Here is a 19,328-nt window from a genome sequence, read left to right on the forward strand (position 1 = left end):
ACCTGCGGATGAAACGGGTGAGGTGGGGGCACGGATAAGGGTGGCGGACATGGTTCACATGACGATGATTCCCCCCAAAAAAAAATGTGATCAAAGGCCGCCAAGATGAAACGTGAAGTTTTCGACACGTTGACATGAGAGGCGGCAAGAAGATGACATCACTTGCATCATATCAAAGAAACAGATGAAATATTAGGCACAGCTCACTTTCCCAATGATTGCAACTGCGCCGCATCATGTTTGGCCTCAGAAAAATAAGAAAAATAGTGGCGCCTTGAGATACGAGCGACCCGAGCTGTTTGTTGTAGCTCTTCCGTTACTGTCAAAATAAACATCAAACAAAAAGAATGACACGTGTATTTGAAGCGATCACTTCGCCTCTGGGACGTGACTACTAACCTACAATGCGAACCTCCTCAGGCTAACGATTAGCATCTAATGTGGTGACTGCGCAACAGTTTTCTGAAGCTATATATGTAGACAAACCATATAACAGGCATAGATTCATTATCTTCACGAAGAACAGATATTACTTTTTGAGACCCCCCCCCCCCCCCCGATACTTCTACCTTGTGAGACGAACCAAGTCTGAACCTCATGACAGACAAGAATTCTTAAATGGGTTCGCCAATCTCTTTCTCGTTTCACCACGTGAGAGGGTCAACAGCTCTCAGGATGATGCGGCCGACACATACGCACCGAAGCGACTCGAGTGAGGATAAATCCACACTGGATGGAAAGTTTCCCGGTCAGCAATGCGGTGAGGTTCGTGGCTGGTGAGGCGCTGCCCTTGGAGTCAGGTTCCAAATTTACGAGGCAAATAGAACATTGTACGTGCCATTAAATGAGGAGCCCGACATTAAAAACTGATGAAGTGTTGTTTACTGACCTGATGTTCAAAGCTCCGTCTTCGTAAATCAAGTCTGCCGTAAAAAGATGGAACAGTCGGTAAATTGCTGTGGACGCCCTCCCCAAGGTGGATGGGTGGGGCCATCACCCTTTTGGCTCCGCCCCTCGAATCTACTGTATCTGTCTGTCCATGTAGCCGTCTATCCATCCACCCATCCATCTGTGTCTTGAGCTTGCACGCAAGAAATCCCCTGTTCAAAAATAAAAGAATTCACTGTCGTTCCAGTACGACTAAAATGAATTAAAACGAAATTAAAATGAAGCCTTTTCAAATGAATGAAAACCAACAAAATAAAACTCACTGAAATTTTCGAAATAAGTATGATGCAATAACGCAGACTGAAGGAACCCACTTTTGAGCGGTAAATATGCAAGTTCTGCAGTTTTGACAGTGAAAGTGTGGAGGATGCGAAAGGAAAATCAATAGAAGGCAGAGAGCAGAGAACTAACATTGAAAACAGATTTTAATTAACGCTTGTTTTTTTTACGTTTTATGATGCAGGTCTGTCTCACCTGTTAGGTGGCCCTCCACTTCAATTCGCCTTTTTCGTGACGCATTCTAATCAGCGCCAGCAAAGCTCCACAACTGGGGGGGGGGGGGGGGGGGGGGATGATGCACCGCGGTGGAGCTGCTGCACACAAACAACGTCTTCTAACACGAACAAGAAATCACAAGTAATGTGAAGTGACGTTAAGCTTGATTCCAAATGAAAACTGCCAGTCGTTTCATTTTTTGCTCTAGATACTTTGTGCGCGTGTGTGAGACTGTGCGTGAGTGTGTGCGCGTGTTTCGGTGTTTGCGTACGCGCGTGCGGAGGAGGGGGACTTGAGGATGAGTGGGGTGCGTCGCAATGCATCCATATTGCATGAGGGAGCATCCTCATTAATCAAAGATCCACAAAAGCAACTCGTTATGTTAATTGCACGCTTGTTTTGTAATGAAATGCTCTTCGCTTTCTGATAAAGTCTCAAGTAGCCTAATTGTGTGTGTGTGTGTGAGAGAGAGAGAGAGAGAGAGAGAAAGAGAGAGAGAGAGAGAGAATGGGTTTCATCCTTCTTCTTTTTTTTTGTTGAATAATGCATTCATCGTGTTTTTAATCATTATTCAGTATGTTTTAATGATCGTTTCCCCCTTGTTTCAATTACTTTTTTAGGCTAACATTGATTGTTTTATTAATTAATGTAATCATGTATTCATCACAGTTCATTTTTGTATCATGAGTTCATGTTTTTAGCATGAAACTCCATGGGTCCATCAGATGAGATGATTGTTTTATGTGTTCATCCTCTTCTTACAAGACAATACATAATGCAGTAGAGTTATGCGTCTTGGCCACCAGGAGGCAGTATACCGTGATACACTTACGCAGACACCAAAGAAGAAGAATAGACCTCTTACTCCCTCTTCTTTTACTTACTGAGTAAGTTGCGCTAATATCGGCCATTTCTCATCGGAGATAAAATGATACTGTATATGTATGAGTGTGATTACTTATATGTCTACAACTCGTGCAACACAGAGACTATCGATCCTAACCTTAAAGCACGCCAATGGATTTTCCATTACATATTAGCGTTAAGCTAGTAGGCCGTTCCTAAGGCGGCATAGTTTGCATGCTTTAATTAAATATCCACGCATCCATTATCTACAAAGTGGAACTGTAGTTTGACAGAAAACCTCAACTAGGATTGTCATGAAAACGTCCTCCGTCCGCGACCTGGGTATCCTTCCGTCATTATTCATTTAATAATAATCCTCCGTACCCTATCCATCCTTGTCCTTTTGTTCTGTCCTACAGCTGTTTTTCCCGGAGACTGGTCATCCTTCCTTGGATCGTCAAGCGCGTTCAACATTCAGTGGCAAAGTGAATGCTCCCAAGATTACCTCGAAGGTCAGGTGTGTGCATGTTATTTATATACACAATATGTAAAGCTGCATATTATGAACAACATGAAGAAAAAAAAAACATACTGGGGAGGGCATATTTTGCGCAATCCTGCATGCTTGTGTGGGTGAGATTTTCAAATTCTCTGAAATGCCCGTCAAATGTCATCATCTCAACATACTTTCCTGCTGAATAATCAATGAAAAGACCAGTTTTGGTGCTATTGTTGTAATCGGTCGACTTTGAGGCAACAACGAGTGTCTGTGAGGTGATTTTAATGCGAACTGACATGCCGCAACATCAAAGTAGCCCGACCAACTATTCAGATGAACAACCCAATCGTATGGCACCGACCGGTGCAGCCCTATCGTGAAATCGAGCGCTGCCTCTTTTCAGTCAAGCGCCCCCACTGATGTGACGCAGCAAACATGAAAGTCAACCAGGCCGCGACCCGTTGAAGCAGGCACAGATGTTCCCGGGCTCTCCTTAGGTGAGCTCATTAGCGCCACCTCCTTTCTTCGACAGGCGTCTGCTTGAAGCCAGACTGGCAGCTTGTTAGTGGCAACACCGGCGCAAGGTTTGAAAGGTCACGTTGTGGTGTAGGGTCTGATTGGATTATTTAATTTTTTAAGCCTGGTGCCATTACTGTATTTAAATAAAATTCTAATAACCGATTAATCGGTCAATCGATTAAATGTCATGGAGAGGCAAGTCGATGTCATCAGTATCGGTGGCTGGCCAGGCTTGGCACGATACTGATTATCAATACTCAAAATCCATCGATCCATTATCTGAACCGCATAACCTCACAAGGGTCGCGGGCGTACCAGAGCCAATCGCAGCTGACTTTGGGCAGTAATAAATATGCAAAATAAGAGAAATGAATGATGAGAAACGCCCGAGGGGGACAACATCAAAGGCATCTGGTCTTGAAACGTGTGAGTGTCTGTCATGTCCAGCCTTCATGCAGCCGCCGCCGCTGCTTTCAGCATCTCTCGTGCTCTCTTTTCTCCAGTCAAGTGATTGAAATGCAGCGAGTGTGCTGCTGGCTGGCTGGATAGAGGAAGGAGATGCAGATGAAAAGTAGCGGCGCCAGCTGACGTCCCGCTCGTGTTTGTCTCCTCTCACACTCTGAGACAATCACGGATGCTTGTATGCATCTTTTTTTCCATTTTCTCTCTGCTGGTTCGTGGTGGCCTGAGTTCATATCGACGGAAAATTACTCAAATTACTATTATGTGCATTTTGACCAAAACTTCAGTTAAACCAAAGTCACAGAAAAATAGAAAGGACAAGGAAAGATGGCTAAACTAGCCAAGCTGGGAATTAGCCAAAACTCCAGTGTGCAATCATTTAGAAAGTGATACTGGGGTAAGTAAAAAAAAAAAAAAAGTATTGTGACTTACTCGGGCAGAGGACTCCATTGCCTTGTCAAAACGGATAAAAGATAGGTGGACACGAAAGTGACATTTTATTAGCCACCAACAGGGCTCATCGTTCTGATTATGATTGGTAGACGCATTGCTACTTGTTGCTAGGCAGAATTAGTGAGGCCTCAATTATGGGGGAGGGGAATCTGCTGCCCCCATCACTGCAGAGAAAAGACAGGGAGAATGGCAGAATCAGTCATGTAATTTTTTTTTGCTTTATGTCTGAATTTTGGGCGTCTTGGAACGGATTAGGGCATTTACATGGAAAACACGTCTCTACTTACAAAATTTTCTAGTTAAGAAATTTCTTACAGGACCAATTAATTTCCTAAGAGGTACCACTGTATATATTTTTGCCATTTTTCAAAAACAATAACACCTTACAACACAAGGCAAAGATAATGACATTGAGGAAGGAAATGACTCAAAAATAGTGTTTTGTTAACAACAATACTATGAATTATTGTATCCACGTGCCCCTACTGTAAAATCTCTGCAAACTAGGAAAATGGTGGGGGGGGGGGGGTTTCCTCCTATGATGTCACACCCAGTTAGTTGCCTGTGTGTGCGTGTTGTCATTGTGGCCAAATTGTGTGTGTGTGTGTGTGTGTGTGTTATTCTCGCACAGCCGCATTTATCTGCTTTGCCGTCACTGTCATGTTCATTTCATGCGGACAAAAGCGAGCTTAGCAACGAACGCCAACAACCCCGTGGCCCACAGGCCTCATCAACAACATCAAAACATGTCCGCCGTGAATAAATCATCCATTTGATTCATTGGTTTTTAATAGGGGCCAATTAATTACGCGAACCGTTGATGACGGCGAGCACGGCCGACGGAGCGTGAACGAATTGGGGGCGAGACGGTTGGCAGCGTCGTGAAATCTTCATGAATTTCCGCAGGCTGCATTTGAAGTCGGTTTGTAAAGAGAATTGAATTAAAGTCAAATTAAACTCAAATCAAGTCAGGTTACTCATGCTCGTCTATTTCGGTTAGCATCCGCTTGGTAAAATTATATGTGTATTTAATTGGTTATTAGGATCCAGCACCAAAATGTGGGTTCTTTCTTGAATCTAGCGAAAAAAAGAAAAAATAAGCGGCGCAGGGTTTCTCAGATAATAAGAATAAGAAAACCTTTATTTGTCTGACCATGGAGGAATTCCCAATTTACAGCAGCAACGTTGTGAAAGGAAAAAAGTGGAAGAACAAAAAGTAGAGGAGCTGCTGTAAAGGCAGCCACTCTCCATCCATCACCAAAAATGTTTTTCCTGAAATCCGACATCAGGTTCTATGAACAAGAACCAAAATGATGGGTTCTTTCTGAGATTCGCACACAAAAATTTGGATTCGTTCTTAGAATCAGCTTCTTTTTTTCTGGAATTCGACACCAACAAGATGGCTACATTCTTTTATTTGGCACCTGCTGCCACCATAATGCGCTTTCCTGGATCTGGTAGTCCCAAAATGTGGGTTTGTTCTTAGATCCAGCACCCCAAATTCTCATGTTTCATTGAATCCGGCACCAAAAGTTCGTTTTGCTTTTCTTCACCCATTCCTGCGCCCCGTAACCTGATAACATGATCAGCTGTCCACTGTAGTGACCGCTGTCCCTGAAAGGGTTAAATTCAGGCCCAAAAGCTTTTGTTTTTTCCTCCCGTCTTCAATCCATGACTAAAAAGAATGTTTTCTTGGATCTGGCACAAAACGTGAGTCCAGTACCCAAAAAATACAGTTTCTGGATCAAGGTTGATGGTTGCAATTTCTCAATGTTGTTTTTCCACGTTGTCTTAGCGGTCGTTGTTAAGCTCCGATGTCCACTCTGACGCTAACGACCCCCCCCCCCCCCCCCGCTGTTGTTTTTCCACCCCGGTTCGGGTACCGTCATGCATGTTTTCAGTTTTAACGTTGCTCATCAAATTCTCCTCCCGCACACCAAGCCCCCCCCCCCCCCCCCCCCCACTCGGGTGTAGCTTTAGCGGCGGGCGGCTAACCGTGCCATGAGCAGGCAGGTGAGATGAATGACTTTCCACTCCGCGTCGAGGCTCCCGCTGACGCGGGGCCTTAAATCAACGGCGGGCCGGCAGGCGAGGAAACAAAGCGGCTGCCAGCCGGCGTGCCTCGGAGACGCTCGCCGCCGCTTTCACCTCGCCGCGCGCTTTAATATTTTATCATCAAGCCTTCGCAGGGAAAAACGTTGCCGCTCTGTGTAGAGATGGAGCACGCAGTTACCTTTCGGCCTTAATGAACGCTCAACCGTATGTTACACGTGCTAAGATTTAATGTGAGGACTTAATTTATGGACTCGTGTTGAGGGCGTTGGCAGTGCTTCGTTGGTGCAGCACATTTGTAACCTTGACCATACACGCTCAAAAGGGGACTGACACAACTTTTTGGGTTATTTCTTTCACGCAAAAAGTTGGGTCAAATGAATGAATCGCAAAACAGTCATTTTTTCAAGTTACAAAAAACAAACAAACAACAAAATTATGGGTTGTTTTGTACATACAAATAAGATAAGATATCCTTTATTTGTCCCACACTGGGGAAATTTACAGCCTCCAGCAGCAAGAATGTAGGCAGAAAGAAGAAAAAACAAACAAACACCGTTCAATTAAGTGCAATATAAATACAAAATGGATAAATCGCAGTGCTATTTACAGTTGTTTTCCACATCATTTAATTATTATTAATCTAATTAATTAATTAATTAATTAAATGGGGTATCTATTTATTTATATATTATTTGGGGGGGCGGGGGTCTATTCCAAACAATCCAATTGTTTGGTTTGTTTTGTGGGTTATTCATTGGAACCAATAACCCCAAAAAATCCAACTGTGTGCAATCTCAAAACCGTCGGGTTCAAAAGGGATCGACTACTATGGGTCCACCAAGCAGCGGTTTCCCTTGTTAACCCATAATGACATTATTTTTCTTTGTATTATTATCATTTTATGTACAAAGCAATCACATTTCTTGGATTGTTTTGTGCAACAACAACAACAACAACAGTTGGGTCAGACGGGGTCCAAAATCATCCAAATATGGGTCAAATATTTTTTGTTCAATTTGACTTTTTTTTTTTTAGTTCAAAGCAATCCAATTACTTGAATTGTTTTATGCACAAAAAAAAGCAACAAGCACATGCGAGCCGAAACTTTCCCAGTCCTCCCGCTCCAGTACGATTGCGCTGACCCATATCTTTTTTTTTTTTTAAAGCTGCTGTTCTCCTTGTCCTTCTACTCATTCTCTTTCCGTTAAAATGGTGACAAATACATATTGGCAAGCTCCCAATTGCTTGATGTCCAAACGATTGCAAAAAAGGCACCAACCAGGCTACTTACTGCATTTTCAGTCTCCTAGCAACTAGCGCCCAATCTGGGCAACCTTGTGCCATGTTGCCGTCGTTCGTCCCTGTGCTGCACAAATTAAATGGGAGTGTGTAAGCGCCTTAACCCGACCGTAATTCTCATTTGACAATAGTGCGAGTTTGAACACCAACCCGACCCGGAAGCCAACCACAGACTGTTCGCTAACCCTACCGCAACATTGTGGAGATGCTAGCAATTGCTAGCATCTCGTCACCCATCGTCCTTTCACCTTCTGTCGACTCGATAACCCATCGGATTCCGTCCGCCGTGCATTATCTGTTCGCCCGGACCTCAATCTGCCCTGTTCTCCATCCGTCCACGCATCCATCCATCTGCGTTTTCCGAGCGGTCGCAGACATAACAGGTGAGCGGCTCACATCAGATAATGTCGGCGCATCGCCGGCGACGGTCGTCCGGCCGGCCGGGGTGTCACCGCCCCCCTCCGCCTGCGAGTCTGTAATGACAGGTCGGTTTCCGCACGAACGCCGTCGCGTTCCATTTGTCACCATTTACGGCCGGATGTGATTTCCATGCGCCGCCTTGCTTGACATTTGCAGACGCGCGGGGGCCATTAGTGGCCCGCCTGGGTCCAAAACACCTTCCGTCACTCATTCGCCGCCCACACGCGCCTGGAGTGGAATGCGGACGTGGAAATATGCTTTTGCCCTCGACTGCGTGCCACCCTGCCTCCTTTTTAACCGACGCTGATTCTGGGCCTCAACGCACGCCCATCGACAAACTGTCACGACGCATCCGTCCATCCCGCCAGAAGGTTTTTGCCAACCATCCACCATCCATCAAGTCAATCTTCAATCGCCACCCGCGCTCATTTGTATCGCTTCATAATGCCTTCATCGTCCGTCATCTGTCTCCTCATTCATCCATCCTGTTCATCTTCCGCCGTCATCGATCCATGTGGTCTTTCCACGACGGTCGCCGACCATCCATCGTCACTTCTATCTCTCTTTCTGTGCCTCTTGCCATCCATCCATCCAATCAATCGTCCACCAAACCACATGGCCAACCGTGCATGTTGCTGTCCTTTCATTCGTCCATCCATCGGCCAGCCATCCACCTTTCATCCATTGCACGTCACGCCTTCGCATCCATCCATCGTGTCGCCGTGTTTGCTTCTCTGGCGCTCTCACGAAACACCGATTTCCCCGTCGAGATACATCTTACAATCGCCGCTTTGTGCCCGCGTGGCGGCTTCTCTGCCGAAACACGCCCCGCTCGCTTCACTCGCCTCTTTGGTGCGCATGTAACAGAGCCGAGCCGTCCGACTCCTTTTGGAGCCTCGGATGAAGTGCTTTTCGTGACAAAGTTAAGTGGCCGCTGCCAATGGAGGAAAAACTTGCGTGGCTGGAAAAAGTTTCAGGCGCTCGGGTTTGTTTGCCCTTGCGACGGAGGGACAAAACGCTGTCAATCAAAGTCTGCTCCATGAGTACTTGCTATTCCCGACCGGTCCTTTGGCGGAGCGTGAACACATTGCTGAGCGGACCGTGAATAGACGTCAGTTTTTGTTTTTTTTTCTTCCTCCCCCCTTGCACTTTCCATATAAAAAGGTGTTTACGGGTAGCGTGAATGCGAGGTCAGCCTATTTGTCAAGTCTTTCAATTAGCGTGTCCCTTTGTGTAGGACTGTGTAAATACCAGTGGTGGGAAGTACAAATACGTTGTTTTTGCTCTTGGGGCCATTTTTCGGTGTTTATTTTCCCGACTACTTTTTACTTTTACTTCAGTCGAACCTCTTTTTAACGTAAGCCAATTTACGTTTCCGCCCCTCTAACGTTCACATTTCAAAATCCCCACAAAATACTGAAAAGGCCTTCGCCACAACGAACCGCGGGAAGCTAATTAGCCGCCGCGACCTTGCCTCTGAACAAAATGTACAGTGCGGGATTCCCCTCCGTTGCCTAGCAACATCGATGATCGATTCGATAAGTTGTTCTACTTCCGGAGGCACGGCGCAAAAACGGAAGCAAATGTCGCTGTCTGCGAAGGCTGAAATTGTCTCTCGCTTGTCGAAATGGACGCTCAGATGAGACTGCGATTCAAAATCGTCAATTTCAAAATCATGGCAGCGTTTGAGGCCAACAGATTGAAAGATGATCGGAAACGGCTTCGGGGTGCGGCACATCCTGAACCGGAGAAGGCACTTGAAATTTGCTGACAGAATGTTTTCAGAGATGAAGCAGGAAAGGCGACAGTTGTTTCACGTCTAATAAAATCATTTTTTTTCTTCATGCTGCGCTCTCTACACTTATTCGTCATTTATATGTTTACACTGTATTACATGTTCATGTTTTGACATCTATAAATGTTCGTCCTGTATTAAACATCGTCGTTGGCGGCCTTTTTTTCTTTGAAAAAGGTTGCAACCAACTACCGTTAGTACGTACAAATTTGGTTCATCCCTTCGAGGAGCGTTGTTATGAGGTTCGACTGTACCTACGTTTGAAACCAGACCTCCGACATGGCGTCAGAAAGTGGAGAAAGATGAAAGTCAACTTCGTGTTTCTTGCTAGGTTTTGTTCTTTCACATTTTTTGCTGAAAATCTGAACCAAAATTCGATGTATTTTTTTTTTTGGTCACTTTTGACACTGAGACATCCTTACGCACAAAAAAAATATATATATATATATATATATATATATATATGTATGTATATATGGGTTTTTTTTCCACAACTGAAGTACTTCTACTTCTAAATACATAGTGTGAGTACTTCTGCCGCTTCTGGTCAATCCTCAGTGACTCTTATTTACCTCGTTGCTCTCCGATGTAATCGCCTTTGCTTTGCACCCCAGCGTGAAATGACTTTGAGTCCCCCTAAACACCAGACCACCCACCCCCTCCTCACCACACACACACACACACACACCCTCCCTTCTTCCAGTTCCCACCAATGGCCCGCCTCCTAATTGTTGTTGGCGAGGGGCCGGTTGTCGAGGGAATCGTGATTGACACGGTGTCACGGGCCCCTTTGGTTGCAATCATATTTATGGCATGACGTGGAGGGAGAAGCGAGTCCTTCACGTGACATTTGGTGGCATTTAACGGGCGGAATACGAACGAGTCAGCAATGACGCCAAAAAGGTCGCGACGTGCACGGGGGTTTGCTCTGCTTGCCGGATGTTTGGAGCGGCGGCTGCGATGTGTGTATGAGTGCTAATATTGGTGATTTTGGATGGGGACCGATATTCTCTGGTACTGTTTATTATTATTTTTTTTTTATATCAGAACAATGTCAATATTGGATCGGGACACCCCGAGCTTTCATATCTATTTAAAATCACCCCCCTGGTTATGGCACAGCTGGCGGGGAGGTCACACACGGACACAAAGGACGGCGGTGAAAAATGGTCTCCGAGTGTCCACTTCACATCAGTGATCTGTGATCCATTTACTTATAAACGTACTTTGCGATCTTCAATCTTTTGCATCGACTCCGGCGAGTCCATTCATGCTTCCGCAGTGTCAAAGACTGTGTGCGCGCGCTTCTCCTCTTCTCCCGCATTGGAGTTAAAACACAACGAGCGGAGCCCCTTTCATCGGCCAGGAATTAAACCGGCTGTGTCCACGACCACCACAGCGCAAATTCCCCTTTTCTACTTGCGCCTGTCTGCGGAAACTTGACCTGGGCACGAAAATAGAGCCCTAAGTGCACAGTTTGTGACTCGAAAGACAGATGTTTACAAGAGTGCCCTCGCGAGGGTTCTTCTTTGTCTCCAAAAGAGGCTGCGCTTGGTGTTCTCTTGACAAAGGTTTGGATTTGAGACACACGGGGACACTTTCTGCGCTGGTCCAGCTCCTTGCTTAATTAATGTTGTACCATCTGTTTGCCTCCCGAGAAAGAAAACCTCCAGCTGCTCTCTTTCATTTCACCTGTGCGCACGTGTGCGTTGGTGTGTATTTATGTGCACCTTTACCAGTGAGACCCAGGCGACATATTGGTGAGCAGGTTATCGCTGCATGTTGTCCAACGGAAGAACTCGCCTCTCTCCACATTGTCCAATTCAAAGCTCCAATGTCCGCACTGTCTCATAAAAACAATGTCCAGATTGTTCAATGTAAAGCCCGTACGTCCTCGTTGTCCGATAAAACGCGTCTGTTGATATTGCCACCGCAAAGCACAAATGTCCACATGGTCTGTTGAATCTATATATGGCGATCACCCAAAAGCCTTTTTTTAAAAAAATCAAACTTGGAATTCTTAATTTTTAACTCTGTTTGCTGAGTCATACTGTCTGCATGCAAGGACGCGTCCACGCTATCGATCACAGAAAGGAGTGATGAAGAAGTTCAACATTCGCCCCCGCACTTGAAATATTGACGTCAAAGACGAAGGCACGCTCCGCGGTCATTTAAAATGCGTAGTAAATAGCCGATAATGTATAATATCCTGAGCGCATTGAAAATATTCTGCTTCAAAGAGCACCGTGATTATAAATGGACATAATCAATGTTTTGTATTGAGCCGCTTGGTTTAGTCAGATTTCAGACTAAAACAAATGGTTGACTATTTTTGAGTATTGTAGTGTTTGTATTGCGCCACTCGGCTTACACCCATTGTCATTTTCATAGGCACAGTATTTCAATTAAACTAGTAGAAAATGTAATTTTTTCCTCAATTTCATACAAGGTGTCCTTTCAATTTATTTGGGAAATTAATTTTTTTTAATATAATCGAAAACGGTTGTTTTGACAAAATGTGCAAAAAATGAGGTGTCGAGGGATTGACCCTTGATGGACCCCATATGTCACGGCCATTCGATCAGATCTGAATCTTAAACAACAAAATAACTCCTTCCCTCCAAGTAGGACCTGCACCTTTTTAGGACTGTTCTTAACAGCGTTGGTTACTCTTGTAGCTCTATTCAGTCCACTACAGTACCGTATTTACTTGAGTACCATTCATATGAAATGAGGATTAAAAACAGGAGTTTGAGTTTGTCTGGCCTTGTTGGTGTCGCTGCTGTTCATTGCGTCTTCAGCTTCTGTCCATCGGGCTTTCGGCGCGTTGCTGTCAAACAAATCACATCGCGTCTCTCAGTTCGCCACTCGCAGCTACTTTTATTGTTTGTCCATCACTCCAAATGGCAGGAACGTCCTTGACGCCGCGCACATTTCCCAAGGACGGCGAGCCAGCCAGGGGAGATAGATTGGAAGACCCACTGTCACTGTCACGCTGTCGGCTGACGTTTTTGTTTGTCGCCATGTCTTTGCACACGTTAATTTCCTCGCGTTCCTCTTTTTTCGACTTTTTGTTTCTCCTACACAGAACAAATTATACAGCCTGCATTGTGATTTGCTGATCTCATCTGCACCGGTTGATGAATAAATGATGACAGAAGATTAGTCGCGGCCTTTGGAAGGTCAGCGCAAACTGCAGCACGAGTGCAAACAGTGAACAGTGAGCTTTAACCTTGAGCGAGAATACAAACGTGTGAACTGGAAGCTCTCTTTTAAACACTCCAACTGATACCGTTTCAATTACCCAAACCTTTTCCGCTCAAGACCCAAATTAAAAATGTGGTGTGCGAACAGATTAATTTATGTTAAGAATCACTGTTTATGCAAATGGGAGGAAATAAACAATTGTTTCCTTGTGTTGCCACAGAGACACACTTTGGACGACGTTATGGAACGAAGCATGTTATCTGTGTGCCAATGCACTTGTGTACATGCTTTATATGTATTATTTACAACAAGAGGACACGGGACTGCGCTTCCATAACCGGGGGCCAGCCTCAAATTGGAATTGCTTCAAGTTTTATGGTCCACCAAACAGTGCAATGAGAGAGGAGGAAGGGAGATGAACTGAGAGTGACAATCACACACACCTTTTATAAATGTAAGATGTAGTTTCAGTTAGTTTTTGTTTTTTTCTGAAGCAGTTTTGTTTTAATTTAAGCCCATTACCTCAAACTTTTTTTCAATTTTAGTTCTTATGTTTGTATGACTTATTTAGTCAATTTTCGTGAACGATAAGAACCTTACATACAACACAGTTCCGAGTCAAAAATATTTGCTTCTTATTTCAACATGTTTCATTATTTATTTATTTTCTTTGACGAGATTTCTTTCCCCATTCTATAGTTTAATAATGACTGAATACTATTCCAAAATATACCTATACGAATAGCCATCCGGATGTTTGCGCGTGTGTGACTTCCACTGATTGGAAGCGTTAGCCCCAGTGAAGTGTGTGCACATCCAGTGAAGAATGAGCAGAGTGGCAGCTCACATTTTTGATTTCCCGCAGGCTGAGTGGAACTCAAAATGTGGCTATTTGCCAGTTTTTTTTTTTCTTTCTCTTTCCCTATCACCATCCTGTCGCCTCCATTTTCAGACCGGTGGCACCAGACCTGAGCCGCCTTGTTTCTTCCCCCCCCCCCCCCCCCCCCTTAACTTGCAGGTGCTTGACTTGTTATTTACGCCGGAAGTAAAAAATAAAGGTGACGCCAGCTGACCGTGGCGCCACTTTAAATTTTTATCTGTGGAATGAAAAGGGGGGCTTTGCGGCGCCTTGTGTGACGTTTAAGGCACAAACAACACTTTTACAAGCACGGTAATAGTTTGTTGTCGGCCATTAGTCGGAGGTCGCGACCTGTCACGCCACAGGATTTGTCTCACAAATCCATCAAGGAACCAGACTGGAAAGGGGGACTTGTTGGGTCGTTGTCTTTTTTTTATTATTATTTTTTTTTTTTAAGAATAAAAAATCCAGTGAGAATTTTTTTTCAAATTTCTTTGGGGCTGTAAGAGCAACTCTCTTTGCTTTTCCTCAGAGGGTCGCGCACAGAAATATTGAAGGAAGCAATTATATGTTGTAGTTGTCTTTCGAAAACGGCGAAAAAAGGTACACTCTGTTGAAGGAACAAAAAAGTTTTAATCTTTTTTTTTTTTTGTATATGCTGCCTGCTTATCCCAAATTCCTGTCCCGTTTTTCCTAAACCAAAAGCTAACCTGCAACCATCGCATTAACTCCTAACATGAACCCAAACGCACATCTAAACCTACCCGGCGACTACTCATATTTTCTTCTTGACAATTTTCCTATCACCCCGCCCTAACCTCAAGCACTTTAACCCAACATATGTATTATTTCTTAAACTGACAGGCAGTAAATTGAGTGACGAATAATGACTTAACTTCGACTCCCCCAAAAATAAATAATAAATGTTGCCACTTCCACAACAATCCAATTAACTTTCGATCCTCATAAGTTCTTCTCGGGGGTTCTTCATTTCAAAACTGGAGACAACTTTGTAGTTTTAGTTGTCTGGATGATTTCCGGTGATCATCTTTATCTGGGAGTAGGAGGGAGACGAGAGACGTCGCGCAACAATATCAGGCGGCGGCGGCGTGTTTAGCTGAGGCTTGTAATTGCTTTGGGACGAGCTCTGATGCTTCCTGTGGAGGTGGGGAGCGTTTTCTTCTGCTCTGCTAAGAGGCCAAGAAGACGGATAAGCTGAAGGGGCGGGCTGGACGCCGACTGAGTGCCTGGTCTAATTTCACAGTGATATAGCCCACTGAATTGTGGAGGTGTGTTTTGAAGAAAGAAAGAAAGAAATCAATGAATGAAATCATGGCTACATGTGTGGAAATGCTGCCGAAAGGAAATAGGTGGTGCTGGAATTCTGAATTGTGAATCAATTTTAGTGGCAATTTTGTAGTCGGTTTTTATTTATTTATTTTACTCTTTCATGCACCAATAATGATAACCTGATAACATGAATGAAGTTGCAATATAAATAATAATGATAAGAAAAAAATGTAATGTTTCAAAAAAGTCCTAATCTTGTGTGGAAAAAAAAGTTGTCATGTCATGTGAGATGAAGCTACAAAGAAAAAAAAAAGTCTTGGGTGTGAAAATAAAGGTTGTGGTGCCGCAAGAAAAAAAAGTCACAAAATTGTGAGGACAAAGTCAATGTAAGAGTGAGTTTGTCAAGTTGTGAGAGCAAAAGTCTGGAGGTTTGGATTTTTCAGGAAAAATAATTGAAACGTTAATCTTTTGAGAAAAAAAGTGAATGTTCGAAAAATATGTATGAGAAGGTGCCAAAAAAATGCAATGTAAAGCTAATGTTTTGCTGAAATGAAACAGTGCGACGGCGTTTCACATGATCAGAATTTCATAAATTGTGTATTAATAGATGCAATGGAAACATTTGCATAATGTCTCCGCACTGGTAATGTCCTAATCATGAAATGTCATCTTACAGTGAACCCGAGCCGCTCTCTTGACATCATTGTCCCGACTTTCCAACTAAGTGAAGTGGCATAGTCAGCAGACAACAACGCCGCTGCGGCTGTGGTGGCATCCACGCGTCTTAAAAATAGACCTGGCTCTCCGCCTCTCCTCGCTCACCTTTCATCATAATGTGTGAGCGTCAGCGCCACACACCTGCTGAGGCCGCACTGTTGTGTACTCTTCGTGCGCTGCAGTCTCATTGTGTTTGTCTGGTTTTGAGCACGGAAGGTCAAACAATATGATATTCTCATTCCTTTTTTAATATATATTTTTTTTAATGATTAAGTCACAGGATGTTAGTTGGGAAACAAATCTTAGCGTGTGTAGCAGATGGTAAGTGCTTTCTCATCACGATTACCACCACCTCTAGGACAGGAGTGGAACTGCATGTTCTTGTTTTTTTACAATCAAATAAGTCACACATGCTTCATATTTAGGGGCTTTGATGGACGTCTGTGTTCAAAGGAATTCACTTTGTATTTCAGAACATTTTTTTAAAGTCTTTACGAGGAAAAAAAGGCGTGAGAATTCGTGTTATGTTGACATCATGAGAAAATGCTGCGAGAACAATTCAGAATATGACAAAATAGTTTTGGAGTCGTATAGATAGAATAAAAAAAAGTTTGTGATTAAAAAAACAACTTAGATGGAAAAGTTGCAAATGCAGTTTTTAGAAAACACTCAAGGTCATATTTTTCATTTCTCATGAATAATTAAATCAAGCTAAACACAGTCCAGCACTTTTGAAATGACTGTAAAAGTGCCTTGTAGCAACTTGTGTTGGGATTTTCCATTTTCTAAAAGGAGGTTGACCATGTTTAATCAATCTGCGGCACTATATCTTCCGGTGTTTATTTTCTCACAAGCGATGCGGAAAAGCATGATCATAAAAGTGGAGGGAATGAGTTCCGTGCTACACTGCGTGCTGAAGTCAAGTATAAAGCCTGGAGGAAGCGGAGCAGAACGAGGCTATCTGGCTCTGTGAGCAGCGGGCCGCTATCGCTGGTGTCGTTCACCGCATCCAAAGCACTCTCGGGATGCCGTCCGAGAGGATGTGATGCGTTATCGCATATCGTAATCCTGTTCAAGGATTATAGGATGTGAAGTCAGCAGACACTAAAGCACAGTGGAAATGGACTCCTTCTGTTCAGCCCTTGCCCTTTGGACTCCCATAATTATTTATGTGGTCAAATAGTTCATTTGTTAATTAGTTCTAGTGTTGGTTGGTCAATGACTTTTTTTTTTTGTGAGTTAGCTAGATATCTAGTTAGTTAGCTAGCTAGCTATGTGGTCAGATTTTTCATTTGTTAAAACGGTTCTTTTGTTGGTTTGTCAATGACTATTTTTTTTGTTAGCTAGATAGCTAGTTAGTTACTTTAGTTGTTGAGTTAGTTAGCGAGCTCGGTATGTGGTTAAATACTTCATTTGTTAATTGGTTCTTTTGTTGGTTGGTCAATGACTATTTTGTTGTGAGCTAGGTATCTAGTTAGTTAGCTAGCTAGCTAGATTACTACAATAGTCGTTGCTCATTTTGTGATACATGGGCGTTACCATCACCGAAGTTGAAGTGTATAATTTTGTCATGATAAATTTTATTTTAATCAAATGAGTCAAACATTTTCAGTGTTTTTCTTGCCTTGGCAGAGGTTTAAGCGGTGTGCCGTTGCATTCGTAAAACAAACAAACAAAACTTAGCATTCAAGTAAAATGCTATCAGGATAAAGTTGGAATTTTGATGCGATTTGGGCTTTTCTAGGCTTGTGTTGCGCTTTTCCAAATACAAGGCACTCAAAGAGTCAACTTAATTTGATTGCAAACGTTTGATGAAACTGATTGGATGACATCACTTTGTCCGAAACGGTGTGTAGTGGTAATCATCCAAAACAATTAGTAGTCCTTATTGTGCCCTGATGTCTCCTCATACCAGTGGGCATCTTTTACTGTCTTGCGAAACCTGAGGTGAAAACTCCAGCGACTGTATGTATGTACACAACAGTGTTTAGCATAACAAGAGCAGCCGCTATGCGTTGCTGTCACAACTAATCACAGCAATCCTCCCATGATGCATCATTAAGTCGAGTCATTAGAGGGCTAAAGAGTTCCTCATCAGCTCAATATTTCAACCTGTGGATCAATTAGGTTTTTATTTTATTTATTTATTTTGACAAACAGGAATTCCTTGCCGTGTGCCGGGTGCCGTTAATTGGATCGGCCTGCCACTCACTGACGAGTCTGTCGGGGGGTTTAACAGCGACGAAGCTCGGCCGACCTGTCCGATCGCGTTTATCTCTTTTCCGTCTCAGCTGGGGCAGTCGGTGGGATTATTGGCACGGGTGCCGACGTCGCTGATAAAGGAGGTTTTGTCATTAGTGGAGCAGTATTAGAGTGTAGGCTCATGTTTTTCCACCAGGGACACGACTACCGATTGGATCTGACGTTTATATAATGCAATTAAACACATTCGGTAGCTGCGCTCGTGTTATCCTGAAAAATACCTGAATATCCCCAGCCAATGTGAGAGAATCAAATTGGAGTGTGATTTGAAAACGATCGCAGATGTAAGCGAAAGTTATGATCTGAGAAAAAAAAGTTGCCGTGTGCAAGTAAAAGAGAAAAAAATTAAATCTTCATTGAGTAGTCATATAGTTAGGATCAAGATATTTTATGTCTAGGAAAAACGTTCAAACTTTTACAAAAAAATTGGTCTGAATATTGTGAAATTTAAATTGGAATGTTACAAGGGGAAAAAAAGCCATAGAAATAAATATTACAATTCAAAAGAAAAATCGACCATAAAGAATTGGGGCTTTTGAGTGCACTGCATTTAAAGGGAATAAAAGGAGCCACTTTCATTGGCCATGATGTGGGTCTTTTGCAAACATTCCCACAGCGGCGCAGACCTCTTGCAGACCCGCTGTCCTGCACTCGCCTGCAAAACGACCAACATCAGGTCGAACCTGTCTCCACACAGAGTTGTGTCGTGCAGGACTGGCGATGGGCGTGGAAATCGTCTTTAGTGTTTTGATAATTAAGTTGCAAATTTTCTTGAAAAATGCATTTAAAAAAAGTGTAAATGATTTTCTTCTACGATGTAAAAGACAAAAGTAGTTGGATAATTTTCTCACCAACGATGTTTAAAATAAATCAAATTAAAAAACGATAAATCCATCATTACTGTTTTTATGGCTTTGAACAAATCCATTTCAAAAGCTTCCACAGGTCCTGCTAAAGCGAGTGTGAAAATGTCAAATATGTATTGTGCAAATGTGTAAACAAGTTCAAATTGTTTTTGAAAGTCTGTGTGGAATAAATTGGGCAAAGTGCCTGCATGGGCGCCAGTTTGAGCCGCAGTCACGCTGACAGCTGTGGCAGCCGCGTGGGAAACCGGGAAGCTCTAATTGAATGGAAAGGCACTTCCATTCCGGCTGCTTCTTTTTCCTGTCAGAACGCATGTATGTATATATAGAAGTTAGTGG

General features: G+C 43.4%; 1 long non-coding RNA gene across 1 annotated transcript in view; it reads left to right on the top strand.

Moving 5' to 3' along the window:
- Positions 1-2,290: 2,290 nt before the first annotated feature.
- LOC147199865 (uncharacterized) overlaps positions 2,291-19,328 on the top strand; it is a 33,916-nt gene continuing 16,878 nt past the window's right edge. The window contains exons 1-2 of the long non-coding RNA XR_015101888.1: positions 2,291-2,330; positions 2,709-2,806. This is a non-coding gene — a long non-coding RNA (uncharacterized LOC147199865). The remainder of the gene's footprint in view (positions 2,331-2,708; positions 2,807-19,328) is intronic.

Source organism: Hippocampus guttulatus, chromosome 9, assembly GCF_054856545.1.
Source record: "Hippocampus guttulatus isolate MCC_2025c chromosome 9, RoL_Hgut_1.0, whole genome shotgun sequence".
NCBI lineage: Eukaryota > Metazoa > Chordata > Actinopteri > Syngnathiformes > Syngnathidae > Hippocampus > Hippocampus guttulatus.